At 51.1% G+C, this 12,781-nt stretch overlaps 1 long non-coding RNA gene across 1 annotated transcript; it reads right to left on the bottom strand.

Annotated features, from left to right (window-relative positions):
* Positions 1 to 2,847: 2,847 nt before the first annotated feature.
* LOC120701481 lies at positions 2,848 to 3,562 on the bottom strand. The gene is made up of 3 exons (XR_005686121.1): positions 3,292 to 3,562; positions 2,977 to 3,226; positions 2,848 to 2,913 (listed from the first exon to the last, which is right to left on the bottom strand). It is a non-coding gene; the product is annotated as an uncharacterized LOC120701481 (long non-coding RNA).
* Between the last annotated feature and the right edge of the window lie 9,219 nt (positions 3,563 to 12,781).

The raw sequence follows: 12,781 nt of genomic DNA, 5'->3' as shown, positions 1-12,781 counted from the left end.
GCGGGCAGCAGCCAACAGAATAGGCGCCGGCGACGTCGGGCGAGATGGGGGCGCGGGGGGAATCGGGAGAGGAAACGGGTGGCCGACTGGCCGGGAGGGCGGTTTTTTTATTTTTATATTTTTTATTTTCGTTTTTTACAAAAATATATTTTCGATTTGGAAATTTACAGAAATATACCCCGGCCGCCCCGCTGCTGGGCGGCCGGGACCTGGCCGCCCGGCAGTGGGGCGGTAGGGGCATTTCTGAAAAAAATTTCGCGGAGAAAATTGCGCGCAGGTCCCTGGGGGCCGGTCGCCCGGCAGCAGGGCGGCCGGCCCGGGCCGCCTGGCTGCGGGGCGACCGGCCGTAATTTTTGCAATTTAGCCATTTTCGCGAAAGAATTTCACATATGTGTCCTTTTTGTAACTTTTTGCAGAAATAGACCCTGGGGGTCGGCGCCGAGATAACACGTCTTGGCGCCACAGATCACGGCGCCGAGGTGCCATGCACGCACAAGCAATCTAGTGAATCTTCGAACTTGCCTTTAATATTTTCGGATCTTTTCAGGAGACTAGAATACTATGAACCACACATGAAATATAACGGTAAGAATTAAGAACTAAAAACTGCATTACACAATGTAAACCAAAGGAATTACATCATAATATAATGTTAATGAAACACACATCAGACATGCTGTGACATGGCAGAACCCGTTGCAACTACGGTAAACATATTCTGAACTAAGCTAACATGCCTTAGATAATTTAAAAAAACACAACAAACACAACGATGCAGCATGTCACTAGCACTAGGTAGTCCTAGTAGCCGTACCCCCACGTAGCAAACTGTGTTGAGCCTTCTCCGCAGTATCCACCCATTGCAGGTGGTGCAAGCGGTGGTGCCGGAGGGGCAGGGCCCTTCTTCTTGTGACAAGGGCAGTTGCAGTAAGGAATAGTACATGGTTCATCCTGTGAAGCGGCAGCATTGCTGATATCATGATCTTCGTCATCTTTGTTACCCTCGCTCACTTCCTCGTAATGGTTCACCTTACATTCCAGATCAAATATCTTTATCTGGAGGTACTCGATGAACTCCTCAACTGAATCAATTGGTGCAGGATCGACCCACCTGGTAAAACCACAGTTTTCTGGAGCATCTGAAGACTGCAAAATAAAATTCATGTAAGGTGTCTCAATGAAGATAAAGAAATAAAACAACCGAGTATTAACCATGCGTGTGAGCATTTGAAGAAACGCCGACCGCCATCCATCCCGTCGGTGCATATCTACACTAAACAGTCCTCACCATGTCTGCATTTTGGCCACGGTTCTCTACGGTTATCGTATTGTCGAAGAGGAGTTTCATTGGTAAATTCACTCTTGTGCTGTGACGGAAACTCAAACACTGGTTCCGAAAAAGAATCAGGTCCAAGAGGCCCCTCCCATATTATGGGTTCTCCCTTTCTTCCCCCTTTTTCTTTCCCAAAAACGTAGTAATTCTTCCCGCTAGACCCACCTCCAGACATTGGGTATACAATGAGCTTTGGTGTTTGAGTGCTGCTGGGAGTTCACAAACTTCAGAGTATTTATAGGTGCACAAAGGTCTGATACCCGGAGTGTGGAGTGTAAATGCACCTGAAAAACCTACATGACAACACAGTGAAGAGGCTAGCTGATCGAACTGACTACTCGATGCATCTCTGTGCATGCAGAGCATCTCTGTGCATGCAGAGCATCTAAGTGCATGCAGACTCACAGCACTGCATCGCTGCCGCTCGGTCGATCGTGCCTAGATGCCGTCTTCCCTACTACACGCCACAGACCTTCGCTGTAGAATGACAGTTCCGTCGTCCTTGCCCGAGAAACTGCTTTGAAGGTGAGCTGGTGTGGTTGCCGTGTTGTCACATATTTTTGAAATGGTGAAAGGGCACTGCTATTGGGTTGTCGTCTTTTATCACGTTTGTCTGGGCAAACAATGCGACATATGGGAAACCCGTGATCGCCGTGCTGAGCAGTGGCAACCTGTGATCTCGTACTCGCAGATAGATACACTATGATCCCTATTTTGAGCTATACGAGCGTGTCATGAAGTTTACTCTGTATTGGGTAGTCGTCATCATCGTCGGCGGGATCTCGGCCACTAACTCCTCCCGCACCTAACTTGTCCTTCATTAAATTACGGAAAAAATTTGCAAGAACTTCCCATATTTCACGAGCATTATGGAACCCACAAACATAACAAGTTCACATCAATAATATCTATAGAAACAAATGACAAGTAAACTACCACAATCACAAACAATCATAATCCGAACAGTTGAAACAGTCCATAATAACAATAGAGAAACAAGTGCCAATAACTAGCCACCCCTACCATTCCGACCTCTCTTACGTTGTGCGTGTACGTGATATGTAGGGTAGCTATGACGGTCCGGTGGCCTCACATCTCTGACAGGACGGCGTAACAAAGCCACAGGTGTATGCAAGCTGGGATCATCGTCCTGGGCAGGCGTAGCAAGCAACCGTGTAAAGTCGTCCAAGGATGCCGCGTCGTTGTCTTCAGACCACCCTACAGATCACAAAAAAAAATTTAAGCAACATTCAATAGGTGAATGCAATTCCATACAAATTATACTACTACCCTGTGTTCCAGGTGGTGGTGGTGGATAGGAATAAGCTCCTTCATATCCTCCTGGTGGCGGCATAGGGTGATACGAAGACGGCCCCGCTCCGGTGAACTGTTGTGATCCTGAGTATAAATAATAAGGTATGAGCCTTCGACCATAAAACACAAGCAAATAAAATTATGCACCACATATTTACCTAAAGTCCCTCCAGCTGGTGGCATAGAGGTAAACTGGGTTCCTTGAAATGGAGCCCCTTGCGAGGCACCTGGCCCTCCATAGGGCTGAGAACCGGGGTACCCGTACCCTATGTGGAGTCGTATTTAAATACTATATATAAATATACGGATCGGTAAATATCACACCATACCTTTGTACTGTCGGTGGTATAAGGGAGGCTGCTGCCATGCGGGACCACAAGGAACCGACGTCGACGCTTGCGACGATCCGTAGGAATCCTCGTACTCCGTCCGCGTACCAAAGGCCTGAAGGATGCCTCGGGCTCTATCACGTTGAGTGGTCCAGGCCTCGAGTTGTGCCGGCATGCTCATCGTAGACCCGCCATGAATCATCATTACATTCAGTGAGCAATCTAATTCAAGCAACCTACAGGCCTCGAACTGCAACCAAAAAAACTTAGTATACAAATCTTAAAAGATTGAAAATGCCGTCAACATTTACTCACCGCCCCAGCTAATGCCTCATCCCTGTGTCGTGCATAGCGATCCTGCGAAGTCGCAACATGCGGCTGTGGATGCATGTCAACATACGTCAAACGACAACGAGTCTTCGGTTCGTACCAGGACAGGTACGCCCGAAACGAAGGCTCAGTGTGTGGACCGGTATCCTCAGCCAACTGCTCGCCTGCATCATCCCACGCAGCCACCCATGGTTGTAATCTAGTGACCCACATTATCGAGAAAGGATGTCTAGCCCTTGATAAACTGCACGTTAAATAGAAATTAGTTTCACGTTATTAGTACATGGGGACTTATACATTTTTGTTACCTATGATCGTGGCACTGAACACGATCCAACGCTGAAGACACAGGGAAAGACTGGCGTTGACCGAACTGCCTCATGATTCTATCCGGGCAGTGGGCCTCAACTGCAATGTCGTACACCAAAGCTGCAGTAGTCATACATAGGCCCTGATCTTGTGTGCACACCGAAGATATCCCAAGCGGTGCACGTGCGGCTATAGCCGAAGGACTGTATGGCTCCCACACAATGTCTTCTGGGGGTCAATCGATCAAATTCGGCAACAAACTCAGGATAAGACCGCCGGGTCTGTACATGTGCCCATGTTTTCTGCAAAAATAAAAATTATGTGTCCATAAGAAAGGTATTGAGGGAACAATGTATGACCATAGAATGCATAGAATATAAATTTTTATCGGGTCCATACCTGTCGAGAGTACCAGAGAGTCCCCATGGTGGGTCTGTCGTCCTCCGTGTCACCGTACATATCCGGCTTGTACGGTGACTGATCAATCATGGGACGACCGATAGCAATCCTCTCGTAAGAATTGGGCACCCCGTTAGGACAGCATTCCTATCATTCTGCCGGTGATGCCTTGCAGAGTCCACGATATGTGCATACAAGAACCGCTGAACCCCAACTATATAAGGGTATAGCATCCTCATCTGCATCGGCAATCTCCTGTGCGTAGGGCAGAAGCACCCTATCCACACAGTGGCCGTGTGAGTTGTTGAACATAATGTAGCCAAACAACCACAGCAGGTATGCCTCGAGTGATCTAGTCACGCTGTACTCATCAGCATCGGCTGCCAACAGATCCGACTGCAATGAAGTAGGAGCATTGAGAATAAGAAACACATGAGGTATTTCAAAGCCATAAAATACATCAACACATCGTTTTGTACGAAATTATACCTGAAATTGTAGGAGCCATGACTTGGAAGGGCCTTTCGACTGTGGGTGCTCATTGAAATCTTCAGGATCAATCGTGGTGGCAACACCTGCAAAACATTCCTCAAGATCCTCTAACCACGTAGAAGGTACCACGCGGGGCCCGACAGCGTCTCCGGTGATAGAAAGACCAAGCAGCATCGCAACGTCCTGCAGGGTCGGTGCCATCTCCCCTAAAGGGAGGTGGAACGTGTGTGTCTTAGGTCTTCATCTGTCAACGAGAGCTGAAAGTAGAGACCTGCCTAGTTTCACCAAAACACTCTCAGCAAGACGAGCCACAGTGAGAAGACCTGCCTCGCTCAGCCTGCATCATACAGTGCACAAATGTTAATACATTATATGACGAAATGTATAACGGATAAAAACAGAAATTAGACGACATATCACCTGGGCACTCATCGTGGGTCTACAGGAACCAACTCTGCAGGTGGACGTGGACGCAGCACGTTTAGTTCTTGGTGTTGAACCTTCGCAAGGAAGGACCGGTGACCCGAGTCTATTGTTGGGTCCAGCAACACAGGAGTAACCCCGGCCATACCTACCACGTAAGATCAAAACAATACAATACAATCACACACATCTAAATATTTCTAATAGTTCCTTATATTTCCTAAATAATTTCTAAGATTTTCTAACAATTTATAATAATTTCTAATAATTTCTAAATTTTCTAATATTATCTTGCAATTTTTAAGACTTTCTAATACTTCTCTAACAATTTTCTAGTACATTCTAATATTTAATCTAGCAATAATCACTACTAACATTAATTAATTAGATTGCTAATATACTATATCAACGCTAATCACTACAAGTAACTACACCTAAATGTACCACTAATCAGTCCTAATAATAATTAAACTGATTGATAATCTATTGTTTTAACAAAATAGTTTCTATAATTTTCTACAATTTTCTAACATTTTCTACAATTTTCTAACATTCTCTATAATTTTCTAACATTTTCTATAATTTTCTAACATTTTCTACAATTTTCTAATTTTATCTTGCAATTTTTTTATTTTCTAATACTTCTCTAACAATTTTCTAGTATTTTCTAATACTAAATCTAACACTAAATGTACTATATCAACGCTAATCACTATAAGTAACTGCACCTAAATGTACCACTAATCACTCCTAACAATAATTGAACTGATTGCTAATCTATTGTTTCAAAAAAATAATTACAACATAATCTATTTATAAAATATAGAAAAATTTAGTTACCTACAGTCGCCGGCATGAAAATCTTTAGTGAGGCAAATGAGAGGGTGAGGGACATCCAACACCTTATATAGGGTTGGGGGGCGGTCGCCCCGCAGGCGGGCGGCCAGGGCCCGCCGCACCTCTGCCGGGCGGCCTGGAGGGCTGGCCGCCCCGCTGCCGGGCGGCCGGTCCTCCAGGGACCTTGGCGCAATTTTTTGTCGACTTTTTTTGCAGATAAGCCCCTATCGCCCGGCTGCCGGGCGGCCAGGTCCCGGCCGCAAGGCAGCGGGGCGGCCGGGGTATATTCATGTAAAATTCCAAATCGAAAATATATTTTTTTGTAAAAACAAAATAAAAAATAAAAAAGTAAAAAAACCGCGACCGGGTGGGGAGTTGGCTGCTCAAGTTTTTTGGACCGTATGTGGGCCGGCGATGGGTGGAGCCGTGGGCGATTTTTTTATTTTTATTTTTTTCAATTTCGTTTTTTATAAAAATATATTTTTGTTTTTGAAATTTATAGAAATATACCCCGACCGTCCCGTCGCCGGGCGGCCGGCACCTGACCGCCCCGTTGCCAGGCGGCATGGGCTTTTCTGCAAAAAGTTTTGCGAAAAATTTGCGTTCGGACCCCTAGAGGACCCGTCGCCTGGCAGCGGGGCGGCCGGCTCCAGGCCGCCTGACTGCAGGGCAACCTCCTCAGGAGGGGCAGCGCTGCAGGCCAAGGGCCTGAACGCGCGCAGGCCAACGCAAGCTGCCTGGCTTGCTACACACGCAGCAGCAAGAGGCAGGCAGCAGGGCGCTGCGCCTGCGTGCTTGCGAGGCAGCGAGCATCAGCAAGGGCTAGCATAGGCAAGCAGCAGGTGCACGGAAGGGAGCAAAAGGAATTATTTTTGTTTAGTAGTCTTGTGATTTCTTTTGCAGGTGCATGTGCGTATTCTTGGTTGTTTTGCAGGTCTTCAGGTTTAGGGTTTAGGGGAGGCGGTCACCCCGCTGCCGGGCGGCCTGGGGGGCTGGTCGCCCCGCTGCCGGGCGACCGGTCCTCCAGGGGCCCAGGCGCAAATTTTTCGCGAAATTTTTTGCAGAAAAGCCCCTGCCGCCCGGCAGCGGGGCGGCCAGAGTATATTCCTGTAAATTTCGAAAACAAAAATATATTTTTGTAAAAAACAAAATTTAAAAATATAAGAATAAAAAAACCGCGGAGCCGTGGAGGGGAGGTGGGCTGCTCAAGTTTTTAGACCCAAAAGAGAGAGTGTGACTTTAAAGACTTGTGTTGTTGTGTTATTTTTATTTTTCTGAATCATATACATAGTATAGGCTACGTATATAGATTTTTTGTCCCAAAATAATGGGTATTCAGTTGAATACCATTGAATTCAATGGGGCCCGCCCCTGTCAATCATGGAGGCAACACTTACATACAGTCAATGCATTTTGAGTTAGCAGGCACACACACACTGATCAGTTAGGTTTAATAAAAATGATACCATGGTTCTCTGTATTATTCCTGTCGGTGTCCTGACCCGGCGGTCCGGATCCCAACTAGTAATGCTGCGTGTTTCCTCGTCCCAGATGTTGATGCAAGAGGCAACACAGTAACGCACGGGTTTATCTTGGTTCCGGCCGCGGGGCCGTACGTCCAGCAAGGGGGTGTGCGAGGGCACTGTATTATCTTGCACCGGAGGTGCCTGTAGTAGGGGGTATAAGCGAGGCGAGAGAGGGAGGGAAGCCCCTAGGTCTCTGCTAGAGGAGAAGTCGATTGAGGCGAATGCCAATATCGGGTGCTCAGTGATGCTGAGTGTTGCGTTCTATCGAGTGGGTCCGATCGCGTGATGTTTTCGACGTCTAAGGTGACGACCCCCCTTAATGGAAGCCCACCTCCTCTTTTTATAGTCACAAGGAGGGACGGTGTACATGCGCAGGGGATCGTGGAAGTCGTCATTTTCCCCGAATCGCGGGGGTGCAGTGGTCGAACACTGTAGGAAGTACACTGTGGGGAATGGCGTCGGGCGTGGCAGTCGTCCTGGGTATCGTCCTTGTCTTGCGGAGATCGCGCCGGCGTCTTGCCAGCCCCAGCAGAGGGTGTGGTCATCGCTGTAGGGTGTACCGTCTTCCAAATGTGGCGTGGCGGCGTTCCGTGGGCCCTGCAGGTCAGGGTCTTGCATATATACGTGCACCAGCGGTGATGAGGCGCACGGCGGGTGCTGGCGTGTGCACTAAGGAGGTCCGGGAGTCACATGGAGATCGCGGACCCCCCGAGGGGGGAGGTCCGGGACTCTGACTGCTGGTGCTGAGCGTCCCTCCTTGAGGGGCACGTGGCGACACCGGACCCCTTCCCGAGCAGGGGACGGGTCCGGGGCCGTAGGTGTGGTGAGGTGGAGTCCGGACAGCCGGAGTTGGCAGAATAGTAACGGGAGCTGTGCCTAGCACGTCTCGTCCCGTGTCGCAGGTCCCACAGTGCTGCCACAGCATCCGGGATGTCGGAGCAGTGACCGGAGTTGGCGGACGGGACTCCGGTCACAGCCACTGTGGGGAATGGCGTCCTGACGCCGTCTGTCCTGGGCGCTGTGGAGGAGTGGTTGGCATTTAATGCCTTCGTACGACGGGCGGGTGAGCGGCAGGGACGTTTGTCTTCTTCGTCGAGGGGTGGCCTCGAGCGAGGCGAAGATGATTTGCCCAGCGGATGTGACAACTCGTCAGTCGGGGTAGTGCGCCTGCGGAGAAAGTACTTTGAGGCGTGCGCCCCTTCGTAATCTTTGTTTGTAAAGAGCAATGAAGTCTCCTTCTCCTTCGCGGAGAGGACGACCAAAAGTGTATGGGTGGGTGCACCCCTGCAGGAGATTTCGGTCCTCGAATGTGTGAAGTTCCTCCGTGGGGGCGCGTCAGCGCACCCGCGGGTGTAGCCCCCGAGGCCTTGGAGGAGTGTTTGTACTCGTCCAAGGGCTATAAACGTCGCCCCGCTTGGTTGCTTTACTGAGGTGGCCATCCAGCGTCTTTTTTAGCCGGCATCGGCACTCTTTCAGCCGGCCTCGGCATTCTTCGTGCTGGCACAGCGACCCAGTGTCCAGCTTAACCATCTAGTAGGCGTGCGTTAAGAGTGGGAGTTTTGGTTAGACACACGGAACTTCACAATCGACGGTCGTCGACCCATTCGAGGGCGCGGCCTGAGCCGCGGTGTGCGAGGAGCCCCCGAGCCCCGGCCTACGTAAAGGCGTTCAGGGAACCCTCGACTTTGGTTACGGCCCTCGTCGCCCTTCCGCAGGGAGGAGGGATGAAGCGCACCATGCTACCCATGCCCGGGCCGCGAGCTATGGCTGCTTCGGTGAGCTGTTATCGGGTAGTTCAAGTGGACGTCCGTGCCCTGTTCGATAAGGGTCGGCTCGTGGTCCATGGACACATCACATAAAGCGCTCGCAAAGGTTCGATAGGTGGGGCTTGGACCCATTTGATAGGGTCCGAGGGCACGATGCTCTCCCTCGATTGGATCCCCATGCTAGGCACCCTCGACTGGCCTTGAACACTGCGTAGGACGTCTCGAACTCTGCGCTCGAGGGTAGCTTATATGGCACGTCCATGCAGTCCCTGACTCTGGTGATCTGGGGCGCCTGTCGAACCCTCGACGGGCCAGGCTTCGAACCCCTGATCAATAAGGCCTCGGAATAAGGTTCCCTCGAGGGTGAAAAGCCCCTGTAAGGATCACCGGGGTGTCCGACTCTAGAGGGGGAGGGGGTGAATAGGGTCGCTAATCGCTTTCTTTCCTAGGTCTCAATCTATTTGCATAAGATAAACCTAACACATCCTACACATGCTAGTTATGACTAAGATTTATCTATGCTACTCTCTACTTACCCCTAAAAGACTTACAACCTATAGCCAATCCTAATCAAACTAACTAGGAAAGTAAAGGCACACAAGATAGAGTAAATGCGGAAACGTAATATGGTAAGTAAAGAGGTAAGGGAGAGAATATGCAAACTCCCGTGAAGACACCAAGACACACGATTTAACGTGGTTCGGTTAGGACACCAAGTCCCTCCCTACGTCCACGGCCACTTGTCCAACACGAACAAGTGTGATGCCGAGTCTCTCCGCTTGATCACCGTCTTGCGTTCGCCACCAAGGCTCCCGGCAAGCAAAGGCTAAGTGACCCCAAGTCACCAAGACAAGGCCACCGCCACCATCTCTCTTGAAGCGTCACCCACGGCACCGTCTTCACTATCGGAGCTTCTCACCAAGAGGGGTCTCCTTTCCCGCACAAAGTGTCGTTGCCTCTCCACACCAAGTTGGAGGGTCACACGACGAGTACACAAGATGCTTGCCGCAGCAAGGCTTCTCTCAAGGGAGCTCTCGCAAGAACTAATCCCTATTACAAGCACCAAGCACTCTCACAAGTGTGCTTAAGCCTATATGATGTACAATGATGTTCTAAGATGGTTGGAGATGATCTTTAACTCTTGTATGCTTTCATTGTCTCCAGCAACATCAAATGACCTGGCCTTGGGGGTATATATAGCCCACACACCCCAAAAGAGCCGTTGGGAAAGGCTGTCAAAAATTCTTTTTGTCGGTTAAACCAACGCTCCATTTATGTCAACACCGGATCAACCGGTGAGTGTACTTTCCTTCTTTTAGCCATTACTGTCTTCCAACGGCTACTTGATCAATCGACCGATGCTCTTGAAATCACCGTCGGTTTAACCGGTGAGTGCAAGCTCAGAAACCCCCGAAAAATGGAGTCTCTGGACAACTGCACCGACGCTCAATTTTGAGCATCGTCGGTTTAACCGGTGCTAAACCCTAGCCTCAGCCTCTGGGTCCATTGCACCGACGCCTTCATTTTTCCCGTCGTCGGTTCAACCGGTGCACTCTGCTGACTTGGTCTCCACTGAGCCCATTGCACCGGTAAGTACAATTTTCCTATCGTCGGTTTAACCGGTGATAGTAAATTGTCTCTGTTTTGATCATTTCGACTTGGATTTCTTCACGGTCTCTTTGATTCTTGTCCTTTGGACCGTAGGGGCGGCTCTTCGGGCCTTGCTAGGCCTATCTTCTCTTTGTCATCACTTGAACCTAAAAGCCTGAGAATGGTCATCTTAATAATCATATTAGTCAAAGTGTTGTGTTGTCTATATCAATCACCAAAACATTATATTGAAATATGGCATAAGAGGCCATTTTCGCTACAGCCCCCGAAAGGAATATTCCGTCACGGTTCGCAAGCGGCGCGGAGTCACTTGGTCGTGTGCGCGGGTCTTCCGCTGGTCGTGGGCGACGTGGCCCAATTCGTGCGGTGTAGCGCGGGCGCGCCTTTTCAGGCGGCTACCTCGGGTAGACGAAGCAGCGTGAGCGGCAGCTGACGGATGGAACAGCGCAACAGTCGCGCCGCGCCCGTCGGTTGCCGCGCCACAGTTATTGCCGAGTGCGCGCATGGGAGACTCCGCAGTCGTGGGACCCATCTGTCAGCGACGGCAAAATCTACCGCATTGAATGCGGCGGATTCGGGCCATGGCGGCGTGTTCGCGCATTGTGGCGAAATAAAAGTGGGGGGGGGACTGTTCAGGCTCACCTGGCCATTTGCCTTCATCTCCCTTGCCTTCTTCACCTCCCCTGCATCCTGAGCCCACAGCCAAGAGCGAGAGGAAGAAGAAGGAGAGAGCGAGAGCGTACCTTAGGCACCACAAAGCTTGCCTTCCCACGTCTCCCCGTAGTTCGAAGCCATGTCGGATATTCAGGAGCCGGTGCCGTGGGGGAAGTCCACCGCCACAGATGCAGTTCTGGAGCAGCTGGTCGTCGATCGGCTGCTACCGATCAACATCAGCTCGGAGCGACCGGCGTGGATTTCCCCGCGACCAGAGGAGACCGAGCCGAACCCCCCCGAAGGCTGCGTCGTGAGCCTCGTGCGTCTGTACGAGCGGGGATTTGGCATCCCCGTCAATAGGTTCCTGCGGGCGTTGTGCGAGCACTACGGAGCAGAGCTGCACAACTTCGGCCCCAATTCCATCTCGCAGGCGGCAGTCTTCGTTGCCGTCTGCGAGGGGTACCTGGGGATCGAAGCTCACTGGGATATGTGGATCCACCTGTTCCGCGGCGAACTCTTCATTGAGAATGTGCGGGGGCAAACGAAGAGGTTCGCGCGCGACGGAGGCCTGATGCTCCATCTGCGCCCGAGCCGGAAGAACCTCTACATCCCGAACAAGATGACCACGAACAACGCCGGGTGGGCTCGCGGGTGGTTCTACCTGCGCAACTTCGGCAACAAGCTCCCGACCTTCACTAACAAGGTGCTTCGGGAGAGACCAGCCAAGTGGGACTGGGGGGTATCGCCCCCCGCGCACCAAGCTAGGCTCGAGGTCCTCACCGAGGCACTGGTGCACCTGGCGAGGAAGGGGTTGACGGCAGCTGCCGTCATCGCGAACTTCCACCGGCAGAGGGTGATTCCTCTGACGGAGAGAAGCCTGCCGATCTTCAGCCTCACCCCTGGGGTCCCGGCCACGGGCTCGAGGACGTCGACGGTGCTGCTCCCTCGAGGCATCGCTGTTTGGAGGGCAAGGAACGTGGTGGCAGAGTTCCCCGATGACGCAAACGATCTCTGGGAGATCAAGATGTGCCCCGAGGACACAAACGTGGAGGGCAAGGAACGTGGTGAGTCTCGATTCCAACCCGTTGTCGATTTGTGTTATTCCTTTTCCCTTCCTGCTTCCTGACTCCTATTTGACTGCATTTTGCAGGGGGTGGGCCGTAAGTGCCACCCCTCGAGGCCTCCGATCCCGGAGGAATGCGAGATCAACCGCCTTCACGCAGAGGTGGTGAAGAAGCAGAAGGAAGCGGCGGAGGCGGCCGCCGACAGAAAAAGGAGGAGGAAGGACAAGCACGACAAGGCGTGCAAAATCGCATGCGCGGAGGGGAAGCCGTGGCCCGCTACGCCCGAGTCCACGAGTGAGGAGGAGGAGGACGCCTCAGATGCCGAGGCCCACCTTCCGGGTGATGGCGAGGCGGCAACAGGTGCGGACTCCCCGCCAGTATTTCAAGAGGCTGG

This window comes from Panicum virgatum, chromosome 3K (assembly GCF_016808335.1).
Source record: "Panicum virgatum strain AP13 chromosome 3K, P.virgatum_v5, whole genome shotgun sequence".
NCBI classification, from domain to species: domain Eukaryota; kingdom Viridiplantae; phylum Streptophyta; class Magnoliopsida; order Poales; family Poaceae; genus Panicum; species Panicum virgatum.
This window is presented reverse-complemented; position numbering and strand designations above follow the sequence as displayed.